This window comes from Gopherus flavomarginatus, chromosome 7 (genome assembly GCF_025201925.1).
Source record: "Gopherus flavomarginatus isolate rGopFla2 chromosome 7, rGopFla2.mat.asm, whole genome shotgun sequence".
Classification (NCBI taxonomy): domain Eukaryota; kingdom Metazoa; phylum Chordata; order Testudines; family Testudinidae; genus Gopherus; species Gopherus flavomarginatus.
Window position 1 is genome coordinate 100,647,053 of NC_066623.1, and position 24,876 is coordinate 100,671,928.

The 24,876-nt window shown below is 42.5% G+C and overlaps 1 long non-coding RNA gene across 1 annotated transcript; it reads left to right on the forward strand.

Annotated features, from left to right (window-relative positions):
- The first annotated feature begins 363 nt into the window (after positions 1–363).
- On the forward strand, positions 364–20,849 carry LOC127055280 (uncharacterized). Its single transcript, XR_007775447.1, has 4 exons — positions 364–576; positions 2,271–2,369; positions 11,867–11,944; positions 18,891–20,849. It is a non-coding gene; the product is annotated as an uncharacterized LOC127055280 (long non-coding RNA).
- The last annotated feature ends 4,027 nt before the right edge of the window (positions 20,850–24,876 follow it).

The following is a 24,876-nucleotide window of genomic DNA, read 5'->3' on the forward strand; positions in this document are numbered from 1 at the left end:
TGGAGTCAGTGTCAGGGCACTTACTGGTTCCTGTGCCATTTCATCATGCCCCAGCCATCAGGTATAACACTAAATGAATTCATAGCTTATGGGGTGAACATCAAAAGAGCCTTTGTTTTTCTTTGTAAAATCAATTCTCATGGCTTTGTATAACTTCCACTGGATGGTGAAGGATGAAGTTGCTATCTTGAATAATGAGCTTCTGTTGAAGAACTACTGTTGATTATTGTAATTCCCTGTATCTGTGTGTGAAACCCCCAACATTAAAAAGGTTCAATTAGTTCAGAGCACAGCATCCCATTAGCAGCAACTCATGCTACTGAGAGACGTTGCCTCTGACATTACTCCATTCTCTTCACAGGCACTGCATTGGCTGCTGATTAAATTCAAGATTTCAGTTCTCATCTTTGAAGACCCATGTTACCAGAGGGATTTTCTCACCCATGTTGTTATGGCCTCCCATGACAGCAACACTCCAGGGAGACAACAGAGCTGCCAACCTCAGAGTGAAATCCCTGGGTGCAGGAGCTGGAGCTTTCTCAGTACCTAGCCCACAAGCCTGACACTCACTGCCGGGTAAGATCAGAGCATCTGTGATTCTCAGTGCCTACAGAGCAAAAATGCAAACACCACTTCTTTAACAAGTATTCCTACAGTCTCACTACAAAAATAAGAGCCAGACAAAAAACAAACTAAGCTGAGTCCCTGCTGTCTGGCTCGCAGAGAAAGAGAAATATAATGTGGCATGCTTAATAACTCTGGAAAACACTTAGGCCCCAGTTCAGGAAAGTGAATACGCGTATTTAATTCTTATTACCTTCAATGGGATTTAAGCACATGGTTAAAGGTAAGCATGTGCTTGAGTGCCTTGCTGAACTGGGCCTTAGATGATGATATAGGCATCGTATAGAAACCTAGCTGGATGGAATTCAATTTTAGGTATTTTCAGGCTTAGGAGCTCTAGGCTTCATTTATGAATTAACTCCCTGATCTTTAAAAATATCCATGTAATTCACAAAAATACTATGGCTTTTGTCACTGACGTAATTTCCTATCAGCAGAGGGAATTACAGCTAAGGTTCTTTTTCTTCTCTTATTAAAGATTGTTCTTTGATCCAAAGGAGACGTTCTCATTTTTTTTCATCTCACTCCAAATTCCAACCCCTTTTTCTCCTTAAAGAATGAGCCCCAGGACTGCATTTGCATTTATAAAGAGTATGTGAGGAAAAACCAGACTTCCTACATCATGTTTGGACTTAGGATTCATGGGCAGGTAGCTTTTATTTTAATATATATTTGACATGAGTGTATTATTCCTTATAGCTCCATGAATAGAGCCCTTTATATCTTATTTTATTGTGCCTACACACATTTTATTACATAGTAGAGTACTGTATCTTGGTGCTTATTAATATCTTCTAAGAGAGTGAAGTTTTCACTGTCTTCAACTGTGTAAGGGAGGGAATAGTCTCTTTCCAGGTGCCTTTTAATGTGGTATTTATTGTTACCACATTTTTGGGCTCTTGTCTACTAAATGTGCTACTGAAGACTGGAATGAAGTCACTTACATATTTCCTCTGTGAATTCTATTAAAGTACTAATGTTCATTTACTTAGGTGTCTTGCTTAGAGCAGGGTGCTGACAAGCTTCATGAATAGGAGAATGGCATCATTTTAAAAAAAAATAAAGTTAAATCCCTACGGAAGATCTGTTCCTTGGCATTTTGAAAGCAGCATAAAATGTTCCATTGGTCTGAAGCCAACCTTTTTTGATTTATGCTTTTTTAAACGTAAGAAACAATATGATAAAAACATACACAAACTTGGCGCCAGGCTTAAATAATCATTTTCCTGCAGTGTCAGATCTGGGTCATAAAAAAAAAAAATTCTAAAAGATGAAACAAATTTTATTTTGCTATCATATTCTGTGAGTGGTTTCCAAGAAATATTGTTTCATCACTGCAGGGAACCAGAACTTGCTAATACCAGAGCCAAGGAAAATTTTTGAAAATTGTTATTGTAATGTTTATCTAGTGAGATCATTATTTTTCCCTGGTGAAGCACAGGTGCAAAATCTAAATACACTGGTTCCAGTAGTACAATTTTCTAACCATTTCCTTTCTTTGCAGGCCTAACAAACTTAGCCTACTATTAACAGGATACCAAAGACCCCTTGGACTCTCATTTTCTTCACTCCACCATGGCAAAAACCCCAAAATCTTTCTGCCCTTGTAGAATTTATATTTTGTCTGGTCATATTTTTTTTTCAAGGCCCATTCAACCTAAATGATAGCATCTGCTGGGACTGGGGAAGCAGACATGCAGAATCCTCACAAATGGAAATGCCAGGGATGGATCAGATACCAGATGGTAAGAATGTTAACTCGTAATAGGGCTAGGAGGTTCTTTTGCCTTCATAAGAAGGAAGGCAGCACCCTCTAGCACTGAGCCTTTGCTACCACTATGATGACAGAAACTGCCAAACATAAATCAGAGTGATAACAGCCTCTGTTGGGGATTCAGACCCACGTTTTCTGGCATGGAAGATAAAATCTTTTCTTGGTTCTTAATTCAATCACACACCCAACTGGCAATCTTGCATATCAAATTGGGAATCCTGGGAGGCTGCTGGAATATGCAGATCAACAGAAGCTAATTAGCATTTACTCGCAGCCATCCTTAACTGATTGGCAGCACAGCTGTGGGGACCAACCAAAACATGCTGGGTTGCATATTTGTAAGGCCACCTGCCACTTGGTGGAATCTAAAATTGTGTAAACTACCACTTCGTAATAACTCGGTGACCTTAGTTTTGAAGTAATACTGAATGGGTATATTTGGCTAAGTGTATAATTAGTGCTTATTTCACCTGACATGCAGCTCAGCAATAGACGGTGCAGCAGTACCTTCTTAATTTGGCATGTTGATGTCTTAATTAAGTTTGACAACTTGTTAGAGAGGCGCTGTATTTCCAGTGCAGGCTGATATGTACCCCATAGCACCGACTTCACTACCAATATGAAACAATGCACTTTTATGGCTTTATACACATTCCAGCCATTCAAGATGGAACAAGCAAACATTGAAAGAAAAAGGTCTATTTCCTGTATACGTTTATGTAAGTACTTTATTGCCTTACACTCTGAATATAAATTGGGAGAGGATGCGGGAGGAAGAGAGAGATGAGGAGAAATCCCAGAAAATTAAAACATCAAAAAGCATGACAAAGAAAATAGAGGAGAAAGGCATATGTAGATAGAAGGAATTCCAGCATTGTGGTCTTACTTGGAACATAATGGTGAAGTGAAAATTATAACAATGATATATCCTAGGTTGTTTAGAGGAGAATGGTACTTTTCATGGGTAGGCAAAAAAGAGGTTTATAGACTGGTTGCCTCATCCCCTAATTGGAAAACAGAGCTGTCCATGTTTCAAGATGCTCATGCTGAAGCAAAGCAAAGAAGATGAGAAAGATCCAACATGTCTGCATGTGATTAGCCAAATTTTTGACTGGTGTAAGTAAATGCAATTCCATTGGCTTCAGTGTGGTGGCTTATACCAACAGAGAATTTGGTCTTAAATTCAGAGTAGACCAAGGAGGGTTGAAAGGGCAGGTATAAATGTATACAACGATGCCTGGAAGATTGCAGAGAGATGACATTTCATTCAGAACTGTTAATCTTAATGAAAATAAATTGACCATAGTAAAAATTATAATATATAGTTTAGGCCATCTGAAAGAGCCAACAACATGATGGGGAACAACAGAGGAGGTAGGTCTAAAAGACTTCATAAGAAAGCCAGTGAATAGTGAAAAGCAGCTGTTAGGAAACAATTCAGCTTCTTTGTATCTCATTATTAGTGATTAAAAGATACAGTTGGATGCAGGCAGGAGTTTTAAGTTTTCATCTGCTGCTGGATCTTGTTTCTCACTTGAGATCATGATGCTGTGTTGTGGAATCACCATCATATTCTTTATCAGAAAGAGAAGGAAAAAACCCTAAAATATCATTTGCATCCCTGTTCACTGAAGAGAAATTTTGGGGAAAGATGCCAAAGAGCAAATGCATATTTTACAGGGACAATGAAGAAATAATGTTCAGGACAAGCAAATTCATGTGCACTAAGCTCCATACTGCTCTTTCTCTACTTGCATATCCAGAATCCTTGGAATCTAAAATTAACCAGAGATACCTGTAGAGTCTGGGCATCTCTACCAGAAGAATGAGTAGGGCCCTACCAAATTCATGACCACGAAAAATGCATCACAGACTGTAAAATCTGGTCCCCCAATGTGAAATCTGGGCTTTTGAGTGCTTTTACCCTATGCTATACAGATTTAATGCGAGAGACCAGCGTTTCTCAAATTGAGGGTCCTGATCCAAAAGGGAGTTGCAGAGGGGTCACAAGTTTATTTTTGGGGGTCGTGATATTGCCACTCTTACGTCTGTGCTGCCTTCAGAGCTGGGCAGCCAGAGAGCGGCGGTTGTTGGCCAAGTGCCCAGCTCTGAAGGCAGCAGCACAGAAGTCAGGGTAGCAATACCATCCCATCCTTACTTCTGCACTGCTGCTGGCGGCGGCTGTGCTTTCAGAACTCAGCTCCTGATCAGCAGCCACCGCTCTCCAGATGCCCAGCTCCGAAGGCAGAGCCACTGCCAGCAGCAGCACAGAAGTAAGAATAGCAATACTGCAATTTCTGCAATAACTTTGTGACACCCCCCCCAACTCCTTTTTGGGTCAGGACCCCTAACATTACAACAATGTGAAATTTCAGATTTAAATAGCTGAAATAATGAAATTTATCATTTTAAAAATCAAATTACCATGAAATTGACCAACATGGATCAGGAATTTGGTAGGATCCTAGTAATGAGGAGGGAATGGAGAAGGGTGCAGTGCACTTTCTGTCTCCTTTCCAACTCTTATATCTGTTGCTGTTATTGTCTTTGTTGCTGTTAAGGCTACATCCAGCCATACCACAGGACAGGTTCTCATCAATTTTCTCATCATGAACTTAGATGGGGTTACATCTGGTTAGTAGTTTACCAAGGAGCTGCCATGGGAAATAATGGTTGATAGTTTAATGGGTGGCATGCTTTATGTGGAGACAGTACTTAACCAGTGCCACAGTGTGGGGGTAAAGTGCTGTGCTACTGAAGGCCCTAAATAGAACAGAACTGGGATCATAAGAACCTGTGGCCATTAATGAACACAGATCTTTCACAACTCTAAGTCCAGTAGGTTAATGCAGTTTGCATATTAATTGTGTTCTGTTTATTCCCCCCCCCCTCGCCCAGTTTCAGTGGCATGCACTATTCTTCACTCCCTAAACCTAAACAGTTATACAGCATCTTTGCTCACTGGTTTGCAGTTGTCATGCTCTGCACCAGGTTGGCTGCATTTCGGTGGGGTGTGTTTGTGTGAAGTTATTTCTGTGCATTCCATTTAAAAAGGACTTTGGGAATGAAGGTGCACTGAGAGATGCAAAGTGACCTGGCTGTATGAAGTAACACTGCATCCTTTTTTCTTGTAGTTTAAGTTTGAACGTTTGACCCTTGAGCTGACAGTTGTTCCTAAGGAATATCACAAGATATTGAAACAGCAGCTTCCCCTCAAGCAGCAGATGCAGCAGCAGGAGCAATCAGATGCACATAAGAGTGACATGGCATCAGGGCCGGCTTTAGGAAGTGCGGGGCCCAATTTGAACAGTTTCGATGGGGCCCGGCAGGGATGACTTTAAAAAAAAAAAAAAGGGGGTAAAAAAACATGTGGGGCTTGTATTCACCAGGCGGTGATCTGAGTCTTTGGCGGTGTGTCCTTCACTCGCGCCAGGTCTTCAGCGGCACTGAAGGACCTGACGCTGAAGTGCCTCCAAAGACCTGACGTGCCACCAAGTGAGTAAAAATTAAAAAGGCACATCTAGCCAGGGAAGGGATTCTCACTGGGCGCGGGGCCCGATTCGGGGGAATTGGTGGAATAGGCCTAAAGCCGGCCCTGCATGGCATGCTGTAGCAGTTAGCTGCCTTTCATAATATCCTTGTGATATGTACATTTATGGGTGTAACCCTTCTGCCCCTCTGGTTGGCAGCAACAAGGGCCGGGTTCAGTATCCAGGGGTTCCGTTTCAGTAACACAATGCATAACCGGCTCGAGCCCCCACCCAGTGACTTGGGACACTCACACACCACACCCCCCTGGGCGCCTCTAGGAGGCAATACTTCCCCTCTCGCAAGCACGGAGTCTGAGTGTAGCAAAATCTTTTTTAATAAAGGAAGGAATCAATGCGGCATCCCATTGGAGAAACACCACAAACAGGGTTATAACACAAACCATAAACAAAAACCCACCTCCAAGTACGTTTGGCACTGTCCTTTTTCCGCTTAGGGTTTTAAGTCCAATCACCCCAAAGTCCAACAACCCAAAAGTCTCTGGTCAATGCCACCCCAGAGTTCGAGAGTCTATCTGTAGAGGTCCCTCCCCCCAGCCTGGGTAGAAAGGGGCACCTTACGTGGTCCAGGGCCAACTGCCCTGCCTCTCCGTGGGTTCTGCTTCCGCCTTCTCCACGAACTGCTCTGCTTCACCAGCCGCTCCACTCTGCTCCTCCAGCCGTCCTCAGGAACTGCTCCGCTCCACCAGCTGCTCTGCAAAACTGCTTGGCTCCGCTCACTCTGTGGGCCGCTCCACCCGTCCCACAGCTACTCCGCTCTGCCAGCCGCTCTGCTGCCACCAGCTGTCCCGTGATCCACTCCAGCCATCCCCGCAACTGCTCCACTCCGCCAGCTGCTCTGTTCCACAGCATATCTTCAGGCTCCCCCACTAGCTAGCACAATGCTCAGTGCTCTCAGCTCAGTCATTTCAGCTCTTTTGTGATTTCAACTCTTAGTGATCTCAGCTCTTAGTGGGGGAGCCCCAGTGCTAGTGCACCATTAGCCCAAAGTGCATTCAGCTCAGTAACCTGTATTTAGATTCTTGAGGGAATAAAAAAATCAACTCTGACATTCCACAGTGGAGAGAGGAGGGGGTGCAACTGGTGCTTCTGGCTCCACAAGGCACCTGCACCACCAGGCACAGATACCTGTCCCCAGCCTCTCTACTTCACTGGGTTTTGGAACCCATGTCCCTTGTCTAGCAAGTACCACCCAACTGAGGGTGAGTCATTTGTCACCAAGCAGTCCCACCGCTCAGCAGTCTGGGATAGGGTAGGCGTGTCTATGCAAATAAACTCTCTGACATTCTTTCCACCAGATGTCAGGGTAGAGCTTATCCTGACTCTGCTTACATGGGTATTGGGGTTTTTGTGTGTGGGGGGGACATGCAAGACATTTCGCTGTTACAAAACTATTGTGCATTTCTGATATTGCACATAAACAGGTAACAATTTACCAGAAAATACCAAAATACCTTGGTGATTTTCATAAATCATAGAGGGAAATGACTTTTTAGGTCATTCCGTCTATCTCCCTGCCACTGTATGAGTTAGTCCTATAAACCCCTTGATAATAATTGTTCTGAGCGCTCCTCAGTTGTCAGTATCTTTCTGGTAAAGTGGTAACCACAGTTGAAAACCAGAGGGAGAGAGAATTAACTTCCTGCTCTGTGCCGTGTCCTTTCTACAGCCATCTTGCATTTCAAACCATGCTTCATAGGCTCACTAAGTAATTGTTTCCCAGGTTCCTCCCTTCTACACTGAGTGTTTGTGTTTGCAGAATATTTTCCCCCAGATCTATCACACTGCACTTTAATTTTTGCACTCTGCTTCTAAGCACCTCTAAGTCCCTTTGCATTATTTCTCTGTGCTGAATGGTGTTTGAAGGTCCTCCCAGAAAAGTAGATTTGGGAATTTCATTAGTGTGCTGTTCTCTCCATGCTCTCTCATTAAGATATTATATCAGACTAGACATGACCCTTCTGTTTCCCACGACTATATAGGTCAGCATCACCTCCATTTAAAAAACTCTGAAACTCAAGTTCAGACAGGAAGTGACTTCTCTCAGACACACTGTGGTTAAGTGGCACAGGCGTTGCCTTCAGTGTGAAGAGGCCTCTGTCCTAGTCAGGTTCTGAACGTATCCGTTAAGCTTTCTGAGCTTCAGTTTCTGACTCTGTAAATGGCAGTGATTACACAGATTCACTTATAAGTAAATGATAATCGTAAGGTGCAAAGTAGTGTGCCTAAAGGCTTTACCTCAGACTCAGGACTCATTGTGTCAACCACTAGATACAGAGAAACAGGCAATCCCTGTCTTGGAGTCTTTAGTCATGGGGCAGAATTTCCAAGCCACAAAGCCATTAAATAGACAAGACAAATGAAGGGTGGGAGAGAGGAAATATTATAATCCCTCCCAGAGGCCCCGGCCCAGCCTGCCAGATGGACTGCCTAGACTCCGGGACTTGCAGGGTTCTTGGCTCAAGGGAAGCAGGACATGCAGACTACTGTGGAGTTGAGCAACCTTGGGCTCCCTAACTCCTGGGCTAGCTGGCTGCCTCAGCAGGCGGGGATTCAGAAACAGGGCTGACAGAGAGCTGAGGGCATGGAAGCCCTGACAGCATTAGCTGTGAGGCTCTGAGCTAGCCTGGACCCCTTAGGGCTTTCAGGCTCCTAGCTCCATTTCAGCCCGCCAGGCAGGATTTAATTTAAAAATTGTGGTAACAAAACATTTTTGATTTTTCAAAAGTAACTTTTTTTTTTTTTAGATTTCTGTGCCAGAGAGAATATCAGTTTTTTCCCCTTTGCATTCCAAATGGGATTGAAACACATTTTCAAAATACGAAAATGCTCTGCAAAATGGAAACTCCATTCTCTACCCAGCTCTATTCTTATGTTTGTGAAATAACGTGATTTGTGACTGTTACATTCTGTTAATCACCCTGTGTAATTGACAAGCTGATGAAATGCGTGCTTGAGTTGTCACATTGCTTTAGGTGGGTAAAGACATCCTGTGTCCTGCTAAGCAGGTAGAATGGGTAAAGTATCTGGTGACATTCAGATACATTACTGAAAATGCAGAATTCACCTGAAGGGTCACATCAGTGAATCTGACCCCCTCTGTTCCTAGCATTTTGTTAGAGCTTGTAAGAGTTAAAGACTGAAGGTGATCCTAACCAAAGTCTAATTTATCACAGAGCTGATGTGGATATTTTGTAGAAACCAGTTCCCTAAAGATATCTGATCTGGCAGATGGTATCACCTCAGCTTTAGGTCTTACTGATGTGATGACTGATGAAACCTGTTGCCGAAGAGGTTTTGATGTTCTTTGCCCATAAGTGTCTAATGATATGAAAAGGAAGGATTGTCATTTGAAATGAGGAGGAGTGACTCTTCCATATAGAGACCTTTACTTGGTCTGCTAAATGAATGTCTCCAGTAACTCAGTTAGTAGAGAGAACTGTTACTCAGGAATATGTTGTTCATGTATTTTAGCAGAGGGCAACAGGACACAGACACAGGGGAGTATATTCCGGTATATTTTGCAGCTCATGTACTTTCACTGGAGCTTAGGAATTGCTCTATTGCCTCTAGCTGTTGGGTCATTCATATTATAATATGGACACCCTGTTAATAGACATGAGAACTGCATTATCTGAAAACCTCTAGTTCAGTTACAGATTATTGGGCTGGATGCAGGAATCGCCTCAGTTATGCAGGTCAGAATAGGTGGTCACAGTGGATACTTATGGCCCTAAAAATCGATGAATCTATAAGACTCCCCACTTCCCACTAATGATGAAAGTAAGTCAATTCACAGAAGACTGCATGCTGGATTTTCATTTAATGGCAAACATCCATCCCTTGTAACTAGCTGAGATCCCAGGAGTTACGAGATGGTTCATGCATCAGGCAGACTATAGCAAACATCTTCATTAAGATTCATTCTGACCTGTGATGATGCCATTGATGGTTAATGTAATAATGGTTCCAGTTTAAAGTATTGGGTAGTGTCAATGAGAAATCTTTTTCGTAAATATTTTTCTTTTTTTTTTCTACCATGTAAAATAACAAAAAAGACTAATCTTAAAAATGCTGTTAATGACTGTAACCAAAATATTAACAGTAGTAAACAAGAATACATTTGCTCATAACTTGTCATATCAGTGTAATAAATTAAGCCAGGAACACATTAACATTTGACAGCTTAAACAATGCAGGAAAAAATACAAACCTCACAGGGACTACGTGAAGCATGTTGGCAGTTTAACAGACATTTTGAGATGCAGATACATATATCAACCTCTCTGAATTTAGTCTTGATAACTCCTTTTCCAGTTTGTGCCAAAACACTGCCATCCAAAGACTGAGTTCCAGATTTGTTTATCTGTGGTGGCGAAGGCAGATTCATGAGCCCCCTGAACCCATTTTACAGCAGACATGTGATTTTATCATACAACAGCAGAGACAGAAATTTCTTTCTAAATTAATGAATTTAGAGCATATAAAAATATCTTATTAAGAAAGATTTGCCTGGCCATCTAATACAAGGGACCATATCAAACCTGTTTCGGAGGACTCGACTGAATGAGTAGTCCTGCACAATTTGATATAAGTTTCATCCTTGTTTTCGTTCATGTTCCGTCTGGTGCAGGATAACAAATATTGGAAGTAAATCTTGTAACCGGAACCATGTGAGCTGATGTGTAGCATCAAGATGGTGTGACATGCAAGCAACAAATGCATACATATGGATTTCTTTCTTTACCTTTTTGCATTATGTAAATCCTAGGACAAGTAGAGTGTTTACAAAGAAATATTGTGCCCTTACTCCACATAAGTCAAACTCTCTCCCTTTATATATTTCCTCTTTTGGACTTCTGCTGCTTTGTTTCTCCTTTTATTGTTTTTCTATTATGATTTTATGACTGAATATTTATAATTCTCTGCTAAGATCTGCTCACTTTTTCTGATGGTGGAGATTCTGTGAATAAATGTCACCACACTTAATAGATTGCATTTTGTATAGATTTTTGCAATGGAGCAAAGTAATGGAGTTGAGCAGTTTCCTGTTGGAGGTTCCAGTTGATTAAGGCCAGAAGGGACCATTGTGATTGTCTAGTCTGACCTCCTGCACATTGCAGGTCACAGAACCTCACCCACCCACTCCTGTAATAGACCCCTAACCTCTGACTGAGTTGCTGAAGTCCTCAAATCATGATTTAAAGACTTCAAGTTACAGAGAATCTACCATTTATACTAGCTTAAACCTGCAGGTGACCCATGCTGCAGAGGAAGGTGAAAATCCCCTAGGGTCTCTGCCAATTTGACCCAGAGGAAAAGTCCTTTATGGATAGATTTTTTTTGTTCAGTGTTTTGAAGATAGCTAGCCAGACACTTGAGCCTTCTATGGCTGCTTTCCGTCTCTTTGAAAGCACAACATGAATGCAAAGTTGGCTTAAGCAGCCAGTGGAAGAGTCTGTCAGTGTGAGAGAGTTCCTGGATAGCTGATAGTTATTGTAGGGGCTCTTCCACACTGCCCCTTCCAGTTGGAGGAAAACCAGGGAGTGGGCGGTGCACCTCCGAGCATTAGCAATCTGGCTGCAAGAATGGTCCCTGGGGCTGGCCATAGGCAACGGGGCATAAATTGGAACAGCCCTGAGGTGGTTCTAACTTATGCCAGGGCCAAACCTAGTTCTGGTCAAGACTGGAGGTTTGTGAAGTCGCATTTCCTCCTCCGCCCTGAACTCCTGTGCTCAGTGGAGTTTGGACATAACCCAGTATTGAGACAGTAAACTGAAGAACAGCCCTAAATATTACTAATATTGTAGCGGGTCCTATGGCCGAATAACTCTCTAGCTTTCTAGAGTCCCAAAATGAAATGCTTACATTGAAATTTGGTGTAAAACATTAGATCGTTATGTGGTTCTTTTTGCCTTAGCAGGTGCCCTTGAACCAACTAATCCATTGGTTAGTGTTTGAAACACCATAGGAGTCGTACTACAGCCAGCTATTTGTCGTAAGTAATATTTTTCCAATGTTTCTTTGTACAATAGTTATTTGATTATGGTCGAGTAGCATTCTTCAGCGTCAAAATGTTAATAATAAAACTATTAAGACCTTTTCTAAATAAAATCCCAACTCAAGAACAATAAAATCTAAACCCAGCCAAAACAAGCTCATATTTTCTACAGAAATCTGACTCCAGATAATTTTCTTCCAGCGTTTCATGCAGTAATGGGAAGTTGAGGCACTTGTGGATATAAAGAGGCGTTGTGGGGATCTGCTAGTTATTTGAAAACATAATAAATCTTCTGGATAGTTGGATAGAATTCTTGTTCTCTTGACACTTGGCAAAACAGACTTGAGTCCTGTTCATCGCTACCCCTCTAGGATAGAAATTCTGCCTCTGCTGCACGCAAGCTACCCAGTGAAATGAAGCAGTGGTCTGATTTTGTTCACAGCAATGCATTGGACTCCAGTCTAGTTAGGTTAGTCTAGTTAGTTGTAAGAGAGGCCTGAACATCCATTAACTGATTTTTAAATTGCTTACAATGTCCAGCTTTATGGGTTTTCACTAATCCTGGCTATCTTCATTATTTAATATGCGTATTACAGTAATGTCCAGAGACCTCAACCGAGATTGTGCTAGGCACTGTACAAATACATAATGAGTGACATGCCCTGAAGAGTTAACTAAGTAAACAGAAAAAACAGGTGAAAAACATGTGTGTGTGGGGGAGGGGGAGGAAGGATTATTATCTTTGTATTAAATGGGGAACTGAATCAGATAAGAGGGATTGCATCCACAGTTATATCAGGCATCTGTGGCAGAGGTAGGGATTTAACCCGGACCCCCACTTGAAGTCTTTAACCACAAGTTAAGGGCTTTTAAGGGTACTTTCCCAATATGTAGGTTAGGGAGGCTGAAAGCAGCCTCTTATTTCTTATAACAAACATAAAATTTGCCATATCAGATCAGACCAAAGCTCTTTGTTAAGTGTGATATCATTCCACCAGCAATAACTTGTAATATTTTAGTAGAAACCAAACCTCCACATATTTTGTAACTTCTGAACTATTAATTATAATTTCTTTCTTGAACACTTGGACTTGGATCACGTTACTCAATATTTTTATATATCTATATATGTGTTTTTGAAGCTGCTGGGTTTGGGTTATATCTTTTCCATATGCCTAACCCACACAATCCCATCAACACTTTCACACACTAGTCTAACACTCTATATTTGTGTGAAACTCACTGGAGGAAAAAAACCCAACCTATTATTACTATTACTAAAAACTAATTTCTCATCACAATTATTAGTGTTTTCTTTAACACCACAAAATGCATCCAGTGCATTTGGATGTCTAACTTTTCCTCCATTGACTGAATGTAGATTTATGATTTATGTTCAGAATTACCCCACTTCTACCACTACCTGCCCTTTTTTCCTTTTGGTTTGACAAAGCTTCCTTTACAAAAGTTAATCACTTTCTGTATAAGCAATTCCCTAATACATTTTATATTCTGTTGTTCATGGAAAATGACGTTCTGAAAGTTAATGTCCATTGCAATACCAGGTGTTAAGACAGAAGTAGGGAACAAAAGCGCTGACTGCATGAAGAAGTCTAATAATAGACAATTTGTTCACCTGGCACAGGGTGCATTAGCATTTGAGATGAGCTCATTGTTGTCTAGCAATCAGCTTTTTGCTAGTCCGCAGGATAAAAGTATGGAAAATCTAGGTTGTGGAAATAAGGGCTTGCTAATATTAGAATTACATAGTACATTACATGATAGAATTAGAAAGCTACACATTAGCTTTTTTTTAAAAAAAGAGGAGAGACATGGGATTGTAATTATTTAGGTAAGTAATTAATAAAGTGACAATCATATATAATCATATATAGTCTTGCCAAAAAACCATACATAGATAAACATTTTAGATAGCTTTACAACTGGGTAAGCTGTTCAGTGCAAGCTTTCACTCTGAAATGCAACAAAAGCTCTCCCAGTCTCGTTGAGAATGCAGCCTTTAGCCTGGGAAGCTCACCAGGAAAAACAGAGTTATTCAGTGTGTTCAAAATTGAATCACTGCTCCATGAACATGTTCGTGCTCCACTGTGCAATGTAGTCACCAGGGCTTCAGAAACCACTGACAATAGTGAGAACACTTCCACCAGTTGACTCACCACTCAAAACTCCTTGTTCCCTGAGCTATATTGTGATGCAAGACTTTATGCAGCAGGTATCAGAGGGGTAGTCGTATTAGTCTGGATCTGTAAAAGCAGCAAAGAATCCTGTGGCACCTTATAGACTAACAGATGTTTTGGAGCATGAGCTTTCGTGGGTGAATACCCACTTCTTCGGATGCATCTACAAAAGCTCATGCTCCAAAACGTCTGTTAGTCTATAAGGTGCCACAGGATTCTTTGCTGCTTTTGTGCAGCAGGATGATTAGGAAAAGGGGAAGCATGGAATAAGTACCAGGAAACACTCTTAAGCAACAATTATTTGGTTGAAGACACAACCTTGAGTGTTGTTTGAGCCTCCTCCTTAGTTGGTGAGGTGATGACACACCAGAAAGGAGAATCTGAAAGTGAGGGGAAGCAGGAGCTGGTGTTTGTCTGGGCAGTTTCTGGGGCTCTTGATGCATTGGTAGTTGGAATGTGATGGAGAAAGAGAGGCTACCACAGCTGAGCATCACCCATCCACTTCCTGTCTCTAAACAAATCCTACTCCTGCAGCCAACTTCCTTCTGGCTGAGGAAAAGGGGAAGGGTTCACACCAGCTCCTTCTAGGAAAGAGAGAGAAATGAATGTTTATACTTGGTATTTAAAACAAGTCTTTAAAATTTTCTACAATTCAGCAAATTGCGCTATAATTTCATGTGTTTTGTGGAAGAACCCTCTGATCTAATTTTTTTTATGTCCACACACATTCTCCATTCTGGTGAAGTAGAGATGATAGCTTTTATAGGAATGGGGGTGGGAGTTCTAAAAGTGTGCCCCTACTCAACTATGTAAGCTGTGCCTGCAATTTTGTTTGACTTGCTATGGGGTTATGAATATCCATGTATTTATTTCCTGTAGCTATAATGTCAGACCTATGATGACAACCACCAGATTTGGTGAGCTCTCCATCCTGTCTTGTTTTACTTTAACTACTGCTAAAATCCAATATTTATTTTATCAAGACAGTCCAACTTTACAACTCAGTTTTTTATCAATAGTTTTAATGTCTCAGTTTTATAGGTGCAATTACTGGGAAGTAACAATCTTCTGTTTAATTCCACCTAAGCTTTATCACATTTGTCATGTGCCACTGGTCCTGGACTGCCATGTGTACATTGAGCTTACCCCCAAACTAAGAATGAATTAATGTTTGAGTGTTAGTGAACATGTGTTCTTCAGAAATAACAGAAAAAATGAAAGTCTGTCAGTCACGTTTCAGTCAAAGGGCTAGTCTAACTTCCATGCAATCGCTCAACTGCCAGATTTGTTAGCATGAGCATTAACAATGGAAATCTGATTCTAAGAGTTACACTTATCCAATGAGGGAACAGAGAGACACCATATGTCAATGTACGTCCAGTAAAAACACATCAAGATCAGAATACCAAATGCTTGTAATGAACGGCTTGCAGTAGAGCTATCGACCAAAAATTATTCATGATAATTCTTTACTGTACCACATTTCAAATAACATATTTTGGAGAAATTAATAATCTGTTGGTGTTCAAGTCACAAATAGTTAACGAGCTGAAATTTGTTGAATAGGGCCCTAATCCTCCAGTGATGACCCTTATGCAGGCATGGAGCTCCACTGAAGTCAGTGCCCATAGATATGTCATTGTAGGTTTGGAGTCAAATTAGTTGCTCAATATCAGACAACATTTTTAATCTTCCATTAATTCTTTCTGCATAAATGCCTGTTGGAATTCCGAGCAATGGTATCTCAAGAGAGACTAATCCAGAACAGCAGATCAGGTTGCTTTTCCATGTAAAACTCCTCTCAGATCCCAACCCTACAGAATGTTATTGCAATTACATAATATACAGATAACCAAGTGCTTTAAAATGCTAATTACAATATATGATGCCTAACTCTGAGGTTATTTTGTTTATGATGGAATAGAATGGGAAAGCAGAGTTATCCGTTCTCATTATCATCAGAATGTTCTTTTTTTCCTGTTCTTATCCAAGTAATGTATCTCTCCGATCAAAGGAAGTCAATCCATCTAAACAGCATAATTTCTAACAGAAGCTTTTTCTAAAGACAAGGATTCTTTTTTATCCACTTTCCCACCACAGATTCTGAATGGATTGAAGGATAAAACTATCTTAAAGCAATACATGCTAAGCCCTTTGGGTTTTTCCATTTGAAACCATATATTGGAATTGTTATAGCCTGTAATGCTTTCAACGCTGCTCACCGTAAGCAGAAATGCATTCTCATTAATCAAAGGAAAAGCTGAGTAAAGTGGTACGAGCTGTAGTCCCATTCAAGAAAATTAAAAGGCAGTATGATTATTAAAAGGCAGTTCTGCTAAATGTTTTCTGATGGAGAATTGGGACACGCTATACAGTGTCCAGTGACTTTGCCAAAAATATGACACCAGGAGACGCAATAAATGAATGTATAAATAGGAATTTGTTCCAAAGGAGGTAGTCATAAATCACTAAGCAAGGTACAAAATGTTTCCTTTTTGGTGATGCTTAAAATGTGATCTGCCTTCAATTAAAAAAAAACAGATTTTTTTTTTAGTTACATTAAAATGATATCAAAACTGGAAGCATAATTTTTCACCTGGGTGAAATGCGAAGCAGGATGTAACCTCCATACTAAACATCAGCCCAGATAACAAGCTTTGCAAAAGGGGGAGATTTCTTGAAGAATGCAAACCAGCAGTTTGTTGGACTAAGTTATTAATCATATAACATTTAGGAATCTCTGAGATGGTGAAGTTCTGGCCTTGTATCAGCGATGCACTCTAATAAATTGGATTACATCAATAGGAATAGTTATGGCATTTGCTTAAGGTCCTGGGGGGAGAGGAGTCCTGTGTTTCTTCATCACTGTTTAGATCTAGAAAGACTTTTTCCTTCATGAAGCAATTGGTTTTAAAACCAAACACTGGTCTTATAATTTGTGGACATCTGCCTGCAGAATTGAGGCCTTCCTTCTCTTTAGGACTCATGTGGCTTTGCTGTCTGTTCTCTTTCTAAAGGGTTAATCCATCAACCTTTGTTTCCCAAGGGGGCTTCTCCATCAGTAGGTGCATGAGGCTAGGAAGCTGCAGTAGCAACTACTTAGAAGCTGAAGTCAGGAAAGTTTGAAATGGACATAATATGTAAATTAACAGGCAGTAAGTAACCACTGGAATTTATCAGGGGAAGTTGGTGGATTCTCCATCACTTGGAGTCTTTTGAATAAGATAAGATACTTTTCCAAAATGTGTGATCTAGCTCAATCATTAGTTATTGGGCTCGATGCAGTATTCAGTGGGTGAGTCTGTGGCCTATTCTACACTGGAGGTAAATTAGATTATCATAATGGTTTCTCCTGGCCTTAAAAGGTATTAATACCCCCATCCACCTTCATAACCTCCCCTGTCATGCGGATACTGGCCTTGAGCTCCCCAATGTCAGCTTCTTCCATAAATGTCAACCCTGCTTCCTTCTTTCATGCTCCTGTTAATTCTTAAAGCCACAACACTCTCTCCTTCAAATCCCTCCTCAGATCCAATTTCTACTGCAACAACTCCAATAAATCAGCCATCCAGTTGCGGCTAGGTTGAGGGACAGGCTTGGCTGGTGATATGTATCTGATTTTTTTATATCGTTTTTCAACCATTGAGCTTTGCAATAACTATCTCTTATGTATCCATGTGATATTAGTTTTATGACCCTCAACTGCCTATTCCCCTTCCTTCCTATTGTTTGTCATGCTCACTTTTGTCCTGTTTCAAATTAGATTGTAAATTCATCTAGGGATGGACTGTGTCCTGCATCTCTTGGTACAGTTCCTAACACCATGGGGTCCAGATCCTAATTTAGGTCTTTGGACTCTACCACAATTCCCCGGGGTCATCGTAGACTCAGCCTGGGTAGGGAAGGAGCAGTAACATATTGCAGTGTCCCATTAGGCCACAAAGAATTCTCCTAAGCCATGCAGGGGCATGGAAGGAGCGTCACCCACTCCTCTCATCCCTGCCCTGTCATTGAGGTCAAGTAATTGTAGTGGAGACGCCCCTCCCCCACCTGACAACTCAGAAGGATTTGAGACAAAGGGAGCAAAGCCTCCTGACTCGCCTACAGGATTAGGAGAGAATGAGGCCACACGAATGGCAGGCTAAGTCCCCCAATCCTTTCACAAGTCCACAAGTGAGAGGAGGAGGAAGACAGTTTTAGGAGAGGAGGTGCCGCTAGTGCCTTCCTGGGCTGGGAGGGAGAAGAAGAGCAGTGGTGTCATGGAGACCAGTCTCCCAGTCCTGTCATCCTTCCACAAGCCCAAGAGGAGGTAATGTGGTCCTGGTGTAGGGCCAAGAGGGAGAAGAGGAGCCCCTTTCTTGGTTCCTGCTCAGAAGTGCTTGCTATCAGCAGCCATCCCCTAGGGACTCAGTGGCTACTGTAGTAATTTTTAACTTAAAAATGGGAAATGGATTCAAAATAAATTTGTAGAGTGTTCATTACATCTGAGCTGCAATCCAAGTTTCACATAGGAATGGGCTTTTACAGATTTACAAATTCCTGTTATCAGGAATTTAATATGGGAAAGGCAGACTCAACGCATAGGTCACAGGCATATTATTCTGAATCCAAATTGTTGGTTTCTTCACTGGGTCCCTAAACTGATAATATGTACTTTGTGATTCAGTCACTTAAGATGCTTAGAAAATGTTGGTGACTGTACAGTTCTGAAACATTTTTGAAACTAATCTCTCATTCTCATCCAGCGCAGGTGATTCGGTCCCATCTCTTCTGCAGATGAGAAGTTAGCCTGTTTGCTGAGCTGGCTGGTGGAAGGACATCGGGGGAGAGGCCAAGATTTCCAAAAGCGAGAGTGGAAGTGGAAACAGTTGCAGGGTTAGGGGCTTACAGGGTATTTTTGTTCAACGTGGCCTTCAGATTGACCAACACATGGTAATAAACAATTACTGACAATGTTGCCATTCTTCTGCTGTTATAGTGTTTTGAATCTATATGACATAGGAAAAATAACCAAATGCATTGTCAGACTTTTCTTCTGCTAATGCTGGTAGAACTGTGCATATAACCAGTGCCCCAGGCACTGAATACATAACATCTGTGGCTCAACAGCTAACTCTTCTGTGTAGGTATGTGAATCTCATCCAGTCCTGGCATATCTTCTGTCTCATTAATATCTGTATGGTTGACCTGCTTCCTTGCCAGAGATCATTCCGTCAGTAACTAATCAGCTTTCCAATGACTGGTTAGTCACTCTATAAAAATCAAGAAATCTGTCACCACTGTTTCCTTTCTCCCACTTATTTCTGTGTACTACACACTTTCATCCATACCATTAAAACTCATCAAATAAGCATCTGTGAGATAATGGCTGCAACACATTTTATGATACATTTCCAATAAACGAAGAGGTTTCTTTTTCCCAATTATTCACCTAGTTTAAAGTGGGGAAAATAATTCAAAATATTTTGTTTGAAAAATGTTGCCTCTATTTTCATGAATACTCACAAATTATTTGTCCAGCTCTATAAACATCAACAAAAATAATCATAGAAGACAAAAGAAAAAGAGCCGTTAGATAGCTCTTCCTGTTCACTCCAAGACCCCTCAAAGAGAAGTGTTATCTAACTGATGGCAGTTCATCAAATAGCTATGTAAGCAGAGTCAGGATGAGCTCTACCCTGACATCTGGTGGTGAATTATGGGGAGTGTGGAAAGGAATTTTAGGTATTTGCATTGGCACACCCACCTCACCTAGCATAGCCCATGGCAGCCTAGGATGGTTATTTTTACAGCTTTGGGATCCTCAATTTCTTTGTTATTGGGGCAGGAGGAATAAAGTGTTGTCACCCTGATTATGTGAATGAGGAACTATGAGACTGCTTTATGCCAGAGATGTCTCAATATCAATTAAGTAGCACTTGCTAGACAAGGGACATGGGTGCCAAAACCCATTGAAATGAGAGAGGTTGGGGACTGGTGTGTGTATGTGATGGTATGGGGCCCTTTTGAGGGCCTGGAACACTAATTGCACATCTTCCTCTCTCCACTGTTGAAGAGTAGAGCTAATTTTGATTCCATTAGGACTCCATCTAGAGGCTGCTGAGCTGAATTCATGTTGGCCAATGGTGCACCAGCACCAGGGCTCCCCTACTACAAGCTGAAATCACTAAAAGAGCTAAGCTTATTGAGCTGAGATCACTGAGTGCTGTGTTAACTAGTGGGGGAGCCTGAAGACCTGTTGCTAAGCAGCTGGCAGAGTGGAGCAGTTTGCAGCATGTTGGAGCAGCCCATGGAACAGTGAGCGGAGTGGAGCGGTTTGCGGGGACGGCTGGAGGAGTGGCTGGTGTAGTGGAGCTGGTCGTGGTGAAGGCTACAGCAGAACTCCACGGAGAGGCAGAGCAGTTTGCCCTGGCCCATGTAAGGTGCCCCTTAACACCCTGTGTGTGCCCCCCTCCCATTTCCACCCAGGCTGGGGGGGTAAAACTCTGCAGATAAACTTTTGACTCTGGGGTGGCACTGACCAGAGACTTTCAGGTTTTTGGACTTTGGGGTGATTGGACTTAAGACCCTAAGGGGGAAAGGACATTGCCAAACGTACTTGGAGGTGGGTTTTTGCTTATGGTTTGTGTTATAATCCTGTTTGTGGTGTTTCTCCAATGTGATGCTGCATTGTTTCCCTCCTTTATTAAAAGGATTTTGCTACACTCAGACTCCGTGCTTGCGAGTGGGGAAGTATTGCCTCCTAGAGTTGCCCCGGGGGAGGGGGTATGTAATTGTCCCAGGTCACTGGGAGGGGGCTCGAGCCAGTTTTGCATTGCGTTATTGAAATGGAACCCCCTGGATACTGAACCCGGCCCTTGTTGCTGCCAACTCAGAGGGGCAGAAGGGTTACAGCTATAAATAATATATAAATAAAACAGAAAATATTGATATGAAAATTCTGGAATTAACAAGACAGGCTCTGTATCGTGGCTCAGTAATTGCTCTTTATTGCTTACCAGTCCCATCCCTTGTTTGTACATTACAGGCCAAGGACCATAGGCATTTGCAGACCCTGCACTCAGAAAACTGCTCCTTCCTCCAGTGCTAATCTCCTTAAAATGGGTAGGGAGTATGGAAACAGCCCTACATTTACCCCTCCCTCCACAGTGGCCAATGGAGCTGGCTGAGTATGGAAAAGGGAGCACACTTCATCATCCCAAGGGATGATGCAGTTTGTGCCTTCCCCTTGGAATTCTGGAAGGTGTCATGACTCCTAATGTGCTCTCTTGGCCCTGTTTTCATTCCCACCTGCCAGGCTCTTGGCTAAACGGGCTGCAATCCATGCCTGTATAGTTTGAGCCTTGGGGCGCAGGGGCATTGTTTTTATACCTGCCGGTAAAGTGTCTACCTATCATAGAGATGTTATCAAAATGAATAATCCATAATCATTATGCATTCAATCTTCTGCCAGTGCAGGACTGTTCCATACAATACATTGTCTAGTATTTTATCCAGTCTAATTTTGTGCCAAGTCAAAGGAATTCTTCCACTTTCCTTGAGAGAATCTTCTACAGCCTAATACATCTCAATGTCAGAAAGGTTTTCATGATATTCCATCTCAGTGTTCCTTGTCTATCTCATCCCATTAATCTCAGTGTGCCCCTTTGAACGTTTTCTCTCTTCATCCCCCAATGCCTTTAAGTCCACTTGATTATGTTAATGGGTAAACAAGAATATGGCTGTGTGCTTTGCCTGCCTTGATTTGAATCTTGCATTGAGCTTTAATTAACAGGATTTAAGCCAATTATTTTGGCAGCTGTTTCATTGTCCAGATATCCAGCTCTCTCGTTGTATAGCTTTTCTCAGAGAAAGGGAGTTATTAATCCTTCAGAAGTTGCCAGGGATTCGCTCCTTTGCATCTCAGGATGAGTGAAATGACTTGTCTAACATTAGAATCCACTCTGTACACTTGTCTCAAATTTAAGTGGAACTCTTTGGGTTTTTTTAGAGTAACATTTTACCTTGTTATCTTTACATTCTCATCTTTCTTTGTACTTCTGGGTTCTGTCTGGGAGCAGAAGTTAGAGCTGCAAAATCTGGTCCTGATCCTGTAAACACTCATGAATGTGGTTATCGTTATGTGCACAAGTAGTTTCATTGCAGTAAATACAGCTCCATTTGTATTAAGTGAAGTACGCGTGTTTCCAAGGCATTGAGTCTTGTAGAAGGGTGGGACCAGGGCTCAACTCTCCCTGAGAACGGAGGGGAGCCACACCGGCTCACCAAACTCTGTTGGCCCGGGTCCTGCCCTTTGCTTCTGGGCTGAGCGACAATGCACGGTCACTTGGGGCTCCGGCCTCCTGTGGCAAGGCAGAGCAACACCACACAGTTAATTAGGAGCTCAAGCCTTCGGCTGCAAGCCTGAGCAACAGTATACAGTCAGTTGGGAGCTCAGGCCCTTTGTCTCAGGGCTGAGCAGCAATATACAGTCACTTAGGAGCTCAGGCCTTCTACTGCAAGGCTGAGCGGCAATATACGGTCTGTTGGGGGCTCCGGCCCTCGGTCTCAGGGCTGAGCAACAATATACAGTTAGGTGGGGGCTCAGACCCTCTGCTGCAGGGCTGAGCAGCAATATACAGTTAATTAGGGGCCCAGCCCTAGGTTTGGGCGGCGCACCAAACGCACTGGCAAAGCTCAGGCCCTCTGCTGCAGGGCTGAGCAAACAAACAGTCTAGAAGCCCAGGCCCTGGGGCAGGGCGGGGCAATAAGCAGTTCAGGTGTATAAAGCCCAGGCCCTGGCTCAGGGCGGGGCAGCAAGTGATTCAGGGCTCAGGCCCTTCAGGAGGGCTGAGCAAACAACCAGTCTGCGTGGCCTCCTCAGGCCAGGGGGAGGGGGAGTCTGCCATCCTTGGAAGGGTGGCAGGGGGAACGCAGGCCCTCCCACTCCACTGCGTTCCAGCCCGGGGCCCTAGCAGCGGCAAGGATTCGCTGCTGTCAGTGGGGATCCTGGCCGCAACACACTGACATAGGCTCAGGTATGTCATTAGCCTGACTGGGGTCGGCTACCCCTGGGCCACTTCCAAGCTCCCCCTCAGTGGGTACCTGCCAGCCACTGGCGCCGTCCGGTGGGTTCCAGAGCATGGGTTCCTCAGGATACCAGGCGTCGGGAACGCTCAGCCATTCCTCTGTGTACCGGGTGTGGGGTGGCTCAGGCGGCTCCTCTAGATGCCGGGCGTCAGGAAGTGCAGGCAGCTCCTCCGGGTACTGCGCACGGGGCAGGTCAGGCCAGCGCTCCTCCGGGTACCGCGCACGGGGCAGGCTGGGTCCGGCGGGAGCTCGGGCACCAGCGTCTGTTCTCTCCGGCAGCCTCCTCCTAACTGAGCGCCGGGGCCGGGCTTTTATACTTCCTGTCCCACCCCTTGACTTCCGGGGGGCGGGGACAGGTGGGGTGGCTCTGCCCACTGCCACGCCTGTTCTGGCTTGTCCCTCTCAGGCGCGGCAGGGAGTGAGGCCTCCTCACTACAAGTCTACAGAAGGAAGACCTGTCTTTGCCACTCAACATCAGACTGCACGTACTGAAATCTCATGCAAAAGTGCTTCTCATGAGATTCCCAGTGTTTTCTGATTTAGGTCAGACTGGGATATACTGCAATCTTCTGAATCATTTGAAGTTTGCCCGTCTCTATGACTTATAATAGCCAGGGATGTTTATTTTATTCGCCATCATATTTGTTCTTTTTTGTTACACCTTCAGGAAAGTAATGAACTTCAGGAAGGCAGAGTAAATTGTGGCAGAGTATTTAGCTCTGTTGCCCCACTAGCTCTCCCAATAGTTTAGCTTGAAATCAGACAGTTACTCATCTGTGAGCCAATTCCCCATTTCCTCAGGAAAAGTTAACCTCTTTACCCATCAGAGGAACTGTCTCAAGCAGTGAGGGCATCAGCTGTACGCAAGTTTTCTGTTTATATGTCACGATATTTTGACTCTTGGGTTCAACATATGGTATCCACAGATATATAAACAAGCTGTCTCTGTGGTGATGTATTCTGAAAGACACACAGTGGATAAAATGAAGTCCTCTTCTCAGAAGGGTTCAGTTCATCTCTGTGATTTGAGCTGACTGATTATTTAGCGCCTTTTTCCTGTTAATAATTTTAATGTATTCATTATTCTAAATTATAACTATATGTAGATAGATTTTATGTGGATATTTGAGCTATGGATTATTTGTAACTTAAGTATAATTATGGTGTCCTCAGTCACATGACATTGGTTTCTGTTCTGCAGCTGGGTGACCAGTTGGAATCTGATTATATTAGTTCCTCTTTTGCTCAAAACAAATTTCTTTTTTGCCATAAAACAAAATTTCTTTTCTTGATTAAAAAATACTTTGGCAACAGGTCTGAAGTCTGACTTGTGTAAACATTTTTGCAAACCAAACAGCGACATGAATATTCATGATGAGTGAATAATAAACTAGCTTCTAAATCAGTGAACTATTCACAAGCAGTTTATTTCAGGTGTTTTCCCATCAGAAATATTAAGATACAATTAAAATAATTGAGAGGTGTAGTGAATTAGGCACTAAAGTTTGAATACCTTATAAGTTGTTTTCGGTGAGCGCATCATCTGTTTTTAAACCTGTAGCTAAGTACCACAGAATGCTCTTGTACCATACTGCTGCCATTGTACTCAGTGGAGTCACCCGGTAAAAACGTTCTCATTACAGGACAGTCAACAGAACATTC